At 40.5% G+C, this 13,987-nt stretch overlaps 1 long non-coding RNA gene across 1 annotated transcript; it reads left to right on the top strand.

Annotated features, from left to right (window-relative positions):
* Nucleotides 1-444: 444 nt before the first annotated feature.
* Nucleotides 445-7,042, top strand: LOC117082141. The gene is made up of 3 exons (XR_004436487.1): nucleotides 445-506; nucleotides 4,390-4,572; nucleotides 6,802-7,042. It is a non-coding gene; the product is annotated as an uncharacterized LOC117082141 (long non-coding RNA).
* Nucleotides 7,043-13,987: the final 6,945 nt, after the last annotated feature.

Here is a 13,987-nt window from a genome sequence, read left to right on the forward strand (position 1 = left end):
GACCACACTCTAGAGATGATACACATATTAGAGGGATCCAGACACCAAAGCTGTCAAAGTCTACCATCAAAACTTAACTATACACATCACACAATAGTAACTATTTTGGAATTCAGAATAACCTTGGAAAGATAGACCAATCATGCCTGGTAGGCAGTTTCATGGTAAAGGTGTTAGGCTCTCTGGACTGGGGATTGGGGTCAAGACTCAAAGCTAGCCACAGAATTCCAGAATAGAGGTCTCTGGTCCACCTTGGGCTCATCCATATGCCCTGTCACCCGAAGTTCCCTCCCTCACCTGACACAGAGCCAAGAACACTCTCTAGTCTTGTTTTTTTTTTTTTTTTTTTTTCTGAGGCTGAGATAGAACAAGTGGTTCCCAGTATCTGGGGACATGCCCAATTAAATTAAGAGGCAGGCAGGAAGTCACATGTCAATGAGTGAGTCAGAACTTATTACTAGGGACACAGAAACAGGATTCATCTAAGAAGAAAGAAAAAGAAAAAGGTAAAGTCTTGTCAATGATTACATATGGCGTGAGTGATGAAGTAGAAAACTGAGATGAGATCTCAGACATGGGGAGGAGAGAGGTGTAAGACAAGGACCCAGGTGAACAGGAAAAAAATGGGGTACATGTCTGAAAACAGTAGTTTAGGCACAGACTCAGATAGAGGCAACATCCAGGCTGACTTGATAGCGAAACCCTTCAACCTGTTACTATTCCACTTGATTTAGTTTTCAGGGTGCGGTTAGATGGGGGATAGGGCCTGCGGCTCCCAGCTTGCCTGTTTTACATGTCAGTCTTGGGCAGGCAGACTAAAGGACAGGAGCCAAGAAAAAAAAATGACTTGCTCATTATCTTGTTTTGTGCCAGTCCTGGTGTGCAGTGCTGCACAAGCATTTTCTCATCGATCCTTTAACAGCCTGTTAGAAAGAAATTATTATGCCTATTTTAAAGGTGAGGAAATTGCGATTGGTGACATCAATCAAATGATTCAGAACCATACAGCTAGAGAGCTGTAGAGTCAGGGTTTACATCTGGTGTTTCTGACACCACAGCCCATGCCCTTAACCATGGCACTATCCTCTCAATTATGAGTCCTGGGGTTAGAGGACTATCTGTATCTAAGTAACTAGACAGTGTGCGGCTTGAGGGCAGGTACCAATTGCTTTCTTCTGTGTGTTATTAGCATCTGACACAGAACCTTGCAGGTGCTTGGTGAAAATGTACCTAACTAAAATGGGCTAATCTCATTTTATCTTTCAAATAATCAAACAACATGAGTGTAATTTGAGCTTCGACTACTTTAAGAATGGGCACTAGAAGTGCATCCCTCCAGTTTTATCAGTTGACTTTTACTTGATTGAATTTCAGCTTCCACTATTATCCTGTATCTTATGCTTTATAGACCTGAAACCATGAACCCCTTAGCCCCACAACTCAGATGGATAGGCTCACTTTCTCTTCTTGAAAAACTGCCAGGCTTGTTTTTACTATAACTGATATTTCTCTGAGTATCAAATTCCATTGTCATGATGCACATCCCTCTCCTGAAGGGATTTCTTTCTTTCTTAACCAGAGGCATTTGAGGGTACCTTGTTCTCTTTCCTGGAGGACTTCACACCATTTCCTCTGGCTAAATTGCCAAGCCTCTATATGGTTATTCTCAAACTGGTCCCTGACTGAACAGCACCAGCATCACAAGGGAACATGTTAGACATGCAAATTATCAACTCCCACCCAAGACTTATTGAATCAGAAGCTTGGGGGTGGAGCCAAATAGTCTGTTTTAACAAGCCCTCCAGGTAACTCTGATGCACATTAAGGTTTGAGATCCACGATTTTAAGCCCTGAGAGAGCTCATTTTGCTATCTTGAGAACTTCACAATAAGAAGAGGGAGGCTGACATTCAATTTTTGCATCAAAATCTCTTCTCACCAGTCATCACCACCCAGCAGAGTCAAATCATTCAAACTTCCTGCAGATCTCAAGAATTTCAAGCTGAGCCTCTGCCCTTGATGCTCTGTCAGCTTTGTGTTTCTTAGAGAAATGTATTCTTATCATTGCGGGTGAACTCTGCATCTTTACTGTATTGACAGGTCCTTGCTAGAGTATAAAGGTAAGAAACTAGTTTTTGATGCAGGATGTGCAGAATTAGTTTAGATGGTGGCAAAAGTAGATGCAGAGAGGTGAGGAGGAAAAATTGCCCAGATTGGGATGGAATTAGTTCCCTTGCTTGGGGATGAAGTGAATGTACATTCGAGGTCAGTGCAAGGCTGGTTTTGAGGCAGGTGGCTGCACCTACCTAGGATGAAGAGAAGTAATGGTGTCATTTCTGGGGGGTCTAGGCTACTGGAGTAGAGTGACCCTGGGCAGAGGATCATGATGAAGACCATTACTGACAAGGTACCTCAGGAAGGACAGCAAGGAGTCTGGACAGAAGTGGCTGCCCTAGGAAGATGAAGGCAGCAGCTGCAGGAGTGGAAGGAATAAGGAGGGCATTTGCAACGAGAGCAGCAGCCCCTGTGAGAAGGCAGGGCAAGGCTTGCTCTACTGCCTCTGCTGAAGGCTGTATCAAAGAGCAATCACCAAGCCTGCAGCTTTGTATTAAGTGTTCTTCTTGGTGTCAAGTGTAACATAAGAGGGCAGGAAGTGGGGTCTCTGTGGAGGAAAAAGGGGAGGTGCCAGGTTCCTAGCAGGGGAAGGCCAGTGCTTGGAGAGACACAATGGATGTGTAAGTACTGCAGCAGGGAAAATAAATTATTCATTCCATAAACAGGAATTCCATCCTCACCATTTTCCAGGCACTATTCCTTTCCAGGGTCTAGGGACCAAGAGTTATACTTCTAATTTTTCTGTGTAGTTCTAACTTGCCTTTCTCTTTTTTCCACTCTCTTCTGTTCTGTGGGTCATGTCTTGTTAGTGTCTGTAGATTGCTGTAGTCTAAGGTGCCTCGTGTCAAGCTGAGGTTTCCCTAGAAACAGATAGAGATTTTGCTTTCTGAGTGTTGCAGGGAGTATTTCTGGCAATTTGTAAGAAATGGCAGTGCGTTCTTTGGGCAAGGTACTTGCACTCCTTGGAGGAAAAACAAAATAAACAGAACATTATCCTAGAGCAGAGATGTTATGTTTTATTTTTCTGTTTTTTTCCTTTTCCACTGTGTCTGGCTCTACAAATCCACCTATGAGTACTTTCTGAGCATCTCTAAGTGAGATCTGTTCAACTCCAGTTGTTACCCAACCAATGCTGGTGCTGTCTAGCCTCCTCCAGATATAGTCCAGAGGGTGTCTAAGAGGAGAGAGGAAGGAGAGGTGGGAAGAAAGGAGCACCATCAAGGTTGTTTGTTGCAACAAATTGAGAGAGTGAGAGACGCTGGGCTCAGAGAAGCCCTATTAATTATGCTCTTGAAAATTTTGGTAGTTTGGGGTCAAAGTTATGCTATGTATGCTAGAAAACCTTGTGGAAATTTGATGTTTGATAAAAATATCCAGGCAATGGTAATGATTATGGTTTTAAAATGGAGTTTAGAGGCAAAGGCAAGATCAAAAGGTAATCAATCTAAATTCCATAATGACCATGTCAGAAAGGCTTCAAGAGGGAACAGAAATTAGAATAGGAACCAGTAGTAGCATTATGAGAATGTGTTAATAGGACCAAGTCTGAAGTCAGCAGATATTCCAAACTACTTTGGCCTTCTTACTCAACAGCTTTGTCTCTGTGGACAGCCCTTGAATAGCCCACAGTCTGTTCTCTATGGATTGTGATGCTTGGTGATAATCCAGAGCCTATTTTGTTTTAGAACACACTTATGGTTTCCACTTGTGATACAAGCAGAGCTAGACAGTTAGTGTTGTGCTCCTTTCCCATTCCTTTATTTAACGTGTGGGGTTTATGTAAGTTTACTGTTCATTTAAATCTCTAATGTGTGGCTGACGGATGTGATGAAGGACCTATCTGGATCTAAGCAATATTCTTGGCAGGAATACCCAGATGCATCAGGAATCCATCAGTGGATTGTTTTCCTAGAACTGATGGGTGACTTCTGTAGGTGACATGAGACCCCCAGGAGGTTGTGATCATTTCTCAAGATCCCTTAAGGACCAATGTCTCTCAATCAGTGGCAAGGGTTAAATTTTTTGGCTCACTCCATCCATCTCATTAGATAATGACCCTGCTCTACATTGTGGAATGTGTATCATTTTGGGAATGAGAGGTAGAGATTTTAAAAGATGATGTAATGTGGAGAAGTAGCTCAATTATCATAAGCATTTATGGAAATGGTGACTTACATCTAGGCATGAGATGTTACCTTGCCTACAGCTGTGTTTCCACACGATTAATTAGGCCACTCAAGAATATGAGGACCAAATTGTTTTTCATCTTCTTTAGGTTATTCTAGTGACTCCTGGCGCTACAGTTAGTACATAGTCTTCAAAGTATTGATGAAACAATAAAAATATGACTTTTAAGAAAAGAGAGATAACTTCATTTGCACATTATTTCCCCAAGAGAATGGAGAGTGTGGTGGTGTTGAAACAAGGCTGCATGTTCTTTGACAATCTTCCTACAAAAGTATGTAAATGACCAATCTTCTTGAATCTGGGTGGGTTTGCGAGTGTTTCCACCAAGAGAATTTGGCAGAAGAGATGCTGTGCGACTTCTGAGGCTAGGTTATGAAGGCCATGAGCTTCTGCCTCATTTTCTGGAGTACTCACCCTTGGAATCCCAAGTTACTGGGTAATAAAACTAACTACACTTAGGCTGCTGTGATGGATAGGTCCCATGTAGGTACTCTGAGCCAAACTTCTAGACCTGTGAGTGAATGAGACTTTCAGATGCGATAACTTGAATCAACTCCACCCATTCAAGTTTTCACATCTGGGGCTGCAGTCATTGTGGAGTGGATATAATCCATCCCTGCTCTACCTGATCCAAATTTTTGACCTATGGAATATGAGATCATAATAAAATGTTTGCTGTTTTATGCCACTAAACTGTAGGATGGCTTGCAGTTCAGCAGTAGATAATTAGAATGGTGGGTAAAGCTGGAATTTGCACAATAGCAGTAGCTACACATTGTACACTTCTTGTTCTACATTTGTAGAACTTGTCAAAGCAAGATATTTCAAGTTACAAGGGGTGGGAGTTGTAAAAAAAAAAAAACTTCAGGACCCTCTAAATTTATTATGTCAAGGGGGAAGTTAATCCCTGGAGACTCAGTCATGCAGCATGTTTGCAATTCTGCTTCTTAGATTATAGCTTAACTTTCTTCCTCGTTTTTCTCATTCTGTAAATGACTAGGAGAGACCACAGACCAGACCTCTTCCCCTTCCAGTCACTGATCTTTGTTATAGATTACCTGCTTCTTTTATTGTCCTAAACCTAAGTCAGATCAGATGGCAAAAAATACCTCATGACTGTTACATCTTCAGTGTGGAATGTTAAATACACATTTATTCTAAAAAAGACCCCTCAACTATGAAATCATTTTAACTGTACATTAAACCTTGCAGAGAAAGATGTCAAAATTCTGTCAAGGTTCTCTAAACTTTGTCTATAAAGATAATTACAAACTTTTACACTTCAGAACACTGACTTTCATTCATTGGAATTTGTTTTCTGGGTGGCCATCCTCAAATGCAGCACTTGAATAAGAATAGATTCTGACCCTTTTGATTATTTTAAGTTGACAGGATGGAGTAAATAATGTTGCCATCACGAGTAAGTATGCCTCCTTGGAGACAACCATATACCATTTAGGGGAACTAGTCCCAGGAAATTAGTGAGAGGGGGACTAGTGACTCATATAGTAAGTGGCTGGTTGGTTCTAGGATTAACATTCATGGCCTCATTGAAGGTCATCAAGCTGTCCAGTTCCCACTGTGCTCTTTTTTGGCAGGGATTGTTGGTGTATTAATCAGTGTCCATTAAGGAAAAAATGTGTATAAATAAATTTTATAAAGGGATTTAAATTTGTTATGTAGACTGTAATCATTATCAATTATTACAAGAGTGCTGTATAACATGCTTCCTCTCCAGCCCCCAGTATTTGGTGGTTTAATGCAAAAGCATTCATTTATCTCTTGAGCATAGGGATACAAAAGAGAAGTAGTGAGGACACTGGAGCTGCACTAGAGCTTGGGGGAGGGGCCCCTGCAGCTCCCTCACTTGAGCTATGCTGGGGGCTGTCATGTGGCTGCTGACAGTGGGGCACCTGCGTCACTGCTCCAGCCACTAAGGGGAAGCTGTGCAGCTGCTAAGGCACTACTGATAGTGATTGGAGCTGAGAGTGCCAAAAGATTCTACAAGTTGGGCCTATGACTAACTGCTCTAGTCACCAGATCTGTAGGCAGGAAGAGTGCTTTCTTCCCTTTACCAACCTTCTAATCTCCTGCCAGGGCCTCCCATTGGCCAAAACTGAAAGAAAGACAGTTTCAAGGGATTCTGGGAAGTGTGGTTTGAGAACTCTGAGCTTTACAATCACCAAGCACAGTAGGGATGGTCTCAGAGCTGAGAAACTCTGGATAAATAATTGACACAACTGGGAATCTTATTTCTTGGAATCCTCAAAAAAAAAAAAACCCTCCAAAATACTGTCCACTAATCTCAGTAAGTTATGACTCTTTTTGGTTGGAAGAAAATATAAACCCAAATTAACTTAAGCAAAAAGTAAATTTTTGGCCTCTGTGACTGAAGAATCTCAATATAGCTAGGTTTGGGTAAAGGATTAAATGATTTCACCAGGACCTGGTCTTTCTCCATCTCTCACTCTGCTTTTCTTTTTTTCTTTTCTACTTTTAGGCATGATCTCTTAATATGGAAGCAAGATTCTTCTCAGCAGATTTAAAACCTCACAGCTACAAAAATAACAGAAATAGGGATACTTCCTCTCCTACTCAATTATTCCACCCTACATCCCTGAGGCATCTACGATTGGTTCTGATATTTCATGTGCTAAATTTTGCTAGGTTCAACCACTAAATAAAGCTTGGATTCAAGGATTGGTAGTAACATCACCTTGGACTCAAGTCAAGTGTACTTTACCTTGCTTTACATCCAAAGTATCAAGTAAGTTGTGCAAAAATCATACATACAGATGAGACAAGGAAGCATGGGTGTGAATGAGGTTTCCCATTGCCTTTCTTCTTTTACTCAGTCTTAGCAACCTGTATGGAGGAAATGTTTCCTGGGTCAGAGGATCACATACCTTTTACTCACCTGGCCTCTTTAACATCTAGAAAAATATTTCTACTACGATCCAAGGAAATTATTATTTTACCTGGCAATCAATGACCCAAGCATACCCTCTGGACCTCAAGACTTTTGCTATACTAGCCCTGAGCAGCCAGCCTCCCCTTTCCTGCACTAAATGGTAGTGCCCAGGGAGTTTCTATTTATATCCACATAAGGTCATTCCATGACCAGACCCAGTCATGGTTTTTCACACCATCTCTGCACATATTATGTCATGGGGACTTTGATGTCCTCATTGCATGGATTAGGGTCATATGCCCATCCTTGGACCTAAGATGAGATCAGTTCAATCCAGTGCATATTCAAAGATAAGGGGGAAGGATAACTTCACGAAAGAAAATATTGAAGCAGGGGTGAGGGTGCTGTTATCAGAAGAAAAGAAACTGGGTACTAGGGAGACAAGCAAAATTGGTCTACTAGTGATTTCTTATTCTGGGTGCGGGAGACTCTGAATCTAGGTCCTTACCTGTGCCCAGCAACCTGGGTTCTGAGAAAGGACAACTCTCAATACTCTCCGCAATTCTTGATGTTGTTTCCCAACACCCAACTTATCCATTCTTTCCCAGTTGCCACATATTCACTGATGACTGTTGTTAACACACCCCGGAATGCCATGTCTGCATCCTTGTCTATTGTTCCCCCATACTTGGCAGCTGTCCACTCTTCTCCAGCATCTGCTGCCTTAGCAATGCTATTCTGAGTGTGAGAAGGCTTTTCCAGGTTGGTTTCCTCTCTAGCAGGGTTTTGAGTTCTTTCCAACTTCTGTATTTTCCAAGATGCAATCCATTCTGTTTCTCTGCAGTTGGGGAGTTCCCACTAGCCAAGAATTACTTCTTGTTAAATCATCCCTTCCAAATGTTTTCTCTACAACCACTGTAATGAACTGACAGATGGGTGTCTTATCTTCAGGAGATATAATGAAGATTTATTTTCTAAACTGTTAGGACAAGCCAAGGTTATCATACAAAAAAGCAAATCTACTGCAGATTGCACTCAATTCAACCAAAAATGTCAATTTTATTGGATATGATTTTTCCCTCGAAATCATGTTGACAATATAGATATGCTTGCACATACAGACCTTATATCATCATGTTGATTGCCTTGCTGATATACATTAATTTTGAGAAAACAGAAACTTTTGTTGGTTCCATAAATCTTACTATATTTAGAATAACATTTTGAAAACATTGACTCTGAGTGGGTAATAGCTGGGTTAATTTGATTCTCTCGTGTCCTTGAGAAAGAAATTATCTGAGTGCCTCATTTGGGCAACCTGAAGAACAATACTTACATGTACAGGACTATCAGGTCCATTTTATACTTAACTAGAAACAATGGGCTTCTGGGATTAGAACTATTACTGTAGCTCATATTTAAATAGGCAAATAAATCTGCCTTGAGAAATTTTGAATTCCTAGAATCATAGGCAACATGTTACTCTTGTGAATAACTAACCACCAAGCCTGTTACTTGACTTTGTAAAGAGATTTATTCTCTGGCTTCTGTAGCAGCTCCCTCCCTCCCTATTCCTCTATTAAAAGGTCATTGCTTAGGAATTTGTTCAGAGGTTAAATCCAGCTGTATTCCTACAGATTTTTTTTTAACAGTAATAAGCAAATACCACAAAATAATTAGTACAAAATAATTGGCCTCTATGTCTGAAATCATCACAGAGGCTTAAATGCCACTGCTAGGTGGCCACAAATTTATGTTGAATGTTTTCGTGGATGAATTGGCTTTATACCCAGAGTGAGCAGTGCAAGCAAACCATAAAAAAACAAAATGTACTAAACCACCAACTGACATTATGGAAATAAGACCCAGGCTGGCCAAAAACCACAGTGTATCAATTAGCAGGATTTTAGTAGTTGGCAGAGAGAACTCTGGTTCTGGAAACAGAATGTTACATGTTTTATGTAGTCATATAATATTTCCCTCGTATTCAAAGATGGTACACAACACCTGCAGTGTGTATTGAAGAAGCTCAGATTACTGTGTTAATGTTTGCATTAACCGAGTTTGGACCTTCTATCCATTAAGTCTGGTGAATGAAATGACGAATTTAATTACCTAATGGATTGGTCTATTTGCTTTTCTCTCCACAGCTCTCCATAGAAATCTCAAGGACACAACTTTTCCTCCCACCTTGTGGAACGTGAGGTGATAGGAATCTTGATTGCCTGATTCTTTCAAATAGGACTTTACAGAATGGTTGAATGAACCTTGGTGTGTGGTTATCAGAGCAGATGTGAGTGACAGATGTTGAATTCATCAGTTGAATCTGTCAGTTCTTCCAGAGTCCAGAGGTTGTATGGAGGAAGCTCACACTAGCCAGACTCAGGGCCCCAACTCTGTGGAATACTAGAGGTAACATATGTTTACATCAGACACTCAAGAATTGAAATGTTGGCCTTGCCATTTATTAGTTTATTAACTTTGGGAAAGGCCTTATTCTTTATGAATTTTAGTTTCCTCATTTGGAAAAAGGAGAGATTACCTACCTAATATAATTATTGTGAGAATGTGGAATAACAGGTCAAACACAAACATCTGCTTGGCATGCGTTAGGTACCACTAAATAGTGTTATTCACTTATAGTAGCAGTAAACCTGGCAGGACATCAGTTTCCTAAAGAAGGTAAAATTATATCCTGGAAAGGTGTTTCGTGCTCATAAATTCAGGATAAAGATTTTTGGATGCCTTTTAAGGAAAATTTGTTTGTTTGTTTTGTTTGTTAAATCCATTCATTTCACCCTTGACCACTTTGAAATCAGGCAGATCTTATTTTCCCTGTAGCCTCTGAAAAGTTATTGGATCTTCCCAAGCCTCAGTTTCTCTGCAGGAGAATGGACAACATAGTCCTGGTTTTCTGGTATTGCTGTGAAGATTAAATAAGATGACATTCATAAGCCACCTTTTACAGTATCTGCACCTTTGTGGAATAAATGTGATAATTAATTCTCTTCTCTTTCTTAAATTTTAAGGATGACCTTTGCTGATATTTGCTCCAAACTCTGAGTGAGACCCTATGCATGTCCCACAGGTACATAAGCACTAACTGTCTCTCCTAAGTGACTGGGCCACTGTCCTTGTACAGACCTGCCCATCTTCCCTTACTATGTTTCAGTAAAGACAAACAAGACTGAAGATAAAGTTAAGGATGTTTTACTACCCAATTAGCATTTGTAGCTTATGCTATCCTCTTTGCCTTGGTTTCGTTAAAAGTCCCAGAATTTTATTAACTCTGGTGTATCAATTGTTGGCATTCAGTCAGTGCATCTACAAATTTGCATACCAGCTTAGCTTACCCTCTTGTATTAGTTTTCCATTGCTGCTGTAACAAAATGCAACAATTTTAGCTGCCAATACAACACAAACTTAGTGTCTTATAGTTCCGTAGGTCAGAAATCTGACACAATTATTCCTGAGCTAAAATCAAGGTGTCCATGGGGCTGCATTTGTTTTGGAATACTCTAAGAAAGAGTCTGTTTCTTTGCTCATTTGGTTCTTGGCAGAATTCCACTCTTTGCTGTAGCAGCCCTGGGTCCTTGTGTTCTTGCTGGCTGTAAGCTGCCGGCAGTCCCCAAGTTCTAGAGGCTACTGCAGTCATTGGCTCATGATCTGCTTTCTCCTTCTTCAAAGTCAGCACATTCTTCTCACATTGCTCAGATTCACCCTGCTTCTTCCTTGTCTTTCACTTTTAAGGATTGTAAGATTAAATCTGACCCATCCAGATAAGCCAGAATAATATTCCCATCTCAAGGTATTAATCACTTCTGCAAAGTCCCTTTTGCATGTAAGGTAACATACTCACAGCTTCCTGGGTTTAAGATACAGACATCTTTGGGAGTCATACATCTGCTGACCACATCTCTAGACAGACCTGGACAAGTAGAGAAAGCAAACTGAAGTCTCTGAGATATTTTGATTTTACTACATGTGACTTGAATATTTCTGGAGAAAAAACTACAGCAAATAAAGACACTGTAGCATGTAACAGATTAAGACATTTAAAAGGCAGAAAAAAAGAGCAGACTTTCTAGTACCTAGTTACAGGTCCTGCTAACTACAGTTTAAATTATCCTTTAAGGAATTTTTGACAGGTTGGTAAATTACAACCTACACAACCTTAATTAATTTTGTCATATCTCCAATTCACTCAGATTGCCTGAGTTTTTTTTTTTTTCCTTCCATGGTTTTTTAGTGGCTCTGAGTTTAGTCGCTCTCCCAAGAAAATTGAGGCACAACAGAAAGAACAGCTGTTTTTTTTTTTTTTTTTTCATCATGCTGTGCTTTTTGGATGAATTCATCAAGGCATAGAAAGATGAAGTGTACTGTATTAAACTACAGTAATAACACGAAGCAATAATGTGGGACAATACCATGGTATTATAAGCGACAGAATAATATGGGCCTATAGGTTAAATAGCTCTTAGCATTCAAACTCCAGAAATCACTCTTATGGGCATTTTGTTAGGTGAAAGTGAGTTTAAGAAAAACTGGGATGGCGCAGACTGGGAGACCACGTGAGGCAAACTGGGAGAGGGTAATACTAGGTAAGGGTTCTTCCATGCCAGCTGCACAGTAGGACTACCTAGGGAGCTTTATGAAAATACGATGCCTGGATCCCAACCTTAAAGGCTCTGTTTTAATTGATCTGAATAATTTTTAAAATAGCTCCCCAGGTAATCCTAATATGCAATCAGGATTGAGAATCACTGCATCAAATTAGCCTCCATTACACTAGCGAGAGTTCTGAAAATCCCTGTGACGAGGCATCAAAACAGAGGATTTTTAGGGGAGGGGATAGAGCAGAAGAGTCAAATGAGGCTGGGGTTCCAAGGTGCAGCAATTTGAGGCTGAACCCTTCTATATTTCTGGCATTCCTACTATCTTACCTGTCCAATGAGATAGAGACTGGGTCTCAGGACTCTGGCCAAAAGATCAAAATTGATTTCTACTTCTAAGGAGCCTAGGCCCTGGAGCACCTTTTATTCATTTCCAGAAGAAAGAAATCCCTTCTCACTGCAATTCAGGCTCCTATGGGTGTGCCATGATGGGAGTAAGTGTAAAGGGGTAGACTGATTCTAAATACTGTGGTGAAGATAGTCCCCCAAGCTCCTGGCTTTTTCCCTTTCAGGGATCCTGTTTGACTTCTTCAGTGCCAGAAGCCTTTCTACTCAAGAGTCATGCTGTCTCTCCATGGTTTGAGGCTCTTTCAACCCTGCTGCTCACCAAATGATCTCTCTACTGCTGTCATTTCTTCTTGTCCTGGTTGTAAGAGCTGAGCGCTTCTCCCAGATTTGAAGTGAGTTTGGTGTTTGTGTCATGACTTAGGCATGTGATCATCACTGGTGTTGCAGGTATCCTATAGGGCAGGTCATGCTTCTGGAACAGGGTTACAGACCTTAATGAGAATCGCAGCAGCAAGGCCCTTTTATATAATAGCGCTTCAATTATAACTTTCCTATTTATTTTCTTATTTCAGGTTATTTTAATCTGTCTTCCTCACTGGCACAAGTTCTATTGGGGCTGAGATCAGAGAAGACAATGTGAGACCCTGCATCCAACAGTATTCCTTTTAGAAACTATGCCCAGACTGAGTGGGTGCATTTTTGTTCTAACACTTTTTCTCTTCTGTAGTTTACACAGTAGGAGATAATCTTTGAGATGGCAACTATGTCATTTCCCTCAGTGTGCCCAACAACGCACATCTCATAGCTGCAGCAGGTCAGAGACAAATTCCACTATGGAGTAAGGAGACAGTCTTCTAAAGGTGCATTGCATGTAGGGAGATACAGACATAACAAGCAATGAATGTTACATCCCAGGAGCAGAGTCTGAGAGAAGACAGGTAGTCTCAGTAAATCCTGAAATTACAACAATTCCATGTAATTCATCAGCTTCTGAGTATCTCTCAAGTGACATTTATTAGTAGAAAGCTTTGTAGAGCAGAGTGCTATGCTGGCTAGCCAAGTTGATTGCACTTCGAGGGTGAGTGGATTCCTGAATCCCCTATTTAGATATAGGGTTAGAACAAGATTGAGGAGTCAGTGTGAATATTTTCATCTGGCATTTCTTTTCTCTACCGAGTGAATTCCTTTCTTCAACTCCCAGAACCTTGTACAATGAGGTAATAAAAACTACAATTCCAGAAATTGTAGTTGGATACTACTTTGATAATAATACCATTTGAATCCTAGCCTTTATTTACAACACTTCATTTATAGGCACTACAGTTCCCAGAATGCACCAGTAATGTCAGTTTCCTTTACCCCACAATTTTGCTTCAATTTTTTTTTTTTGAATTTGCGTTTTTTACCCCTATGTTAAAAATACCTGTCTGGATGAAGGAAAATTGGATCTGTGTTCAGCCTATTTTACAAAGGACCATTTTCTGTAAAAAGAGTTGGACTGTATCCCAGTTTTCTGGTTGGACTCATGTCTCTGAATCAAGCAACAAATGGTGAAGAAGGCACTCATTTTTTTCCCCTACAGTTTTGAAGTTGGTCTATTTTTCAAAAAGTTAAAGTGGGATTTTCCTTTGACAGAAGCCTTAGTAGGATTTTCTCAAGTCAGTTTTCTCTACTTCAAAGTTAGAATCTATTATTCCCAGAGTCTAGCATTGGTGTATGTGACTTTATTTAGATTGCTGTATTTTCATGTTTTCCCCATGCTCTCATCTGTATTTTCATGAAAGACTGAAAGAGGCTGAAGTGGGAGCTGCTGC

Source organism: Trachypithecus francoisi, unplaced genomic scaffold, assembly GCF_009764315.1.
Source record: "Trachypithecus francoisi isolate TF-2019V2 unplaced genomic scaffold, Tfra_2.0 Lachesis_group9, whole genome shotgun sequence".
NCBI lineage: Eukaryota > Metazoa > Chordata > Mammalia > Primates > Cercopithecidae > Trachypithecus > Trachypithecus francoisi.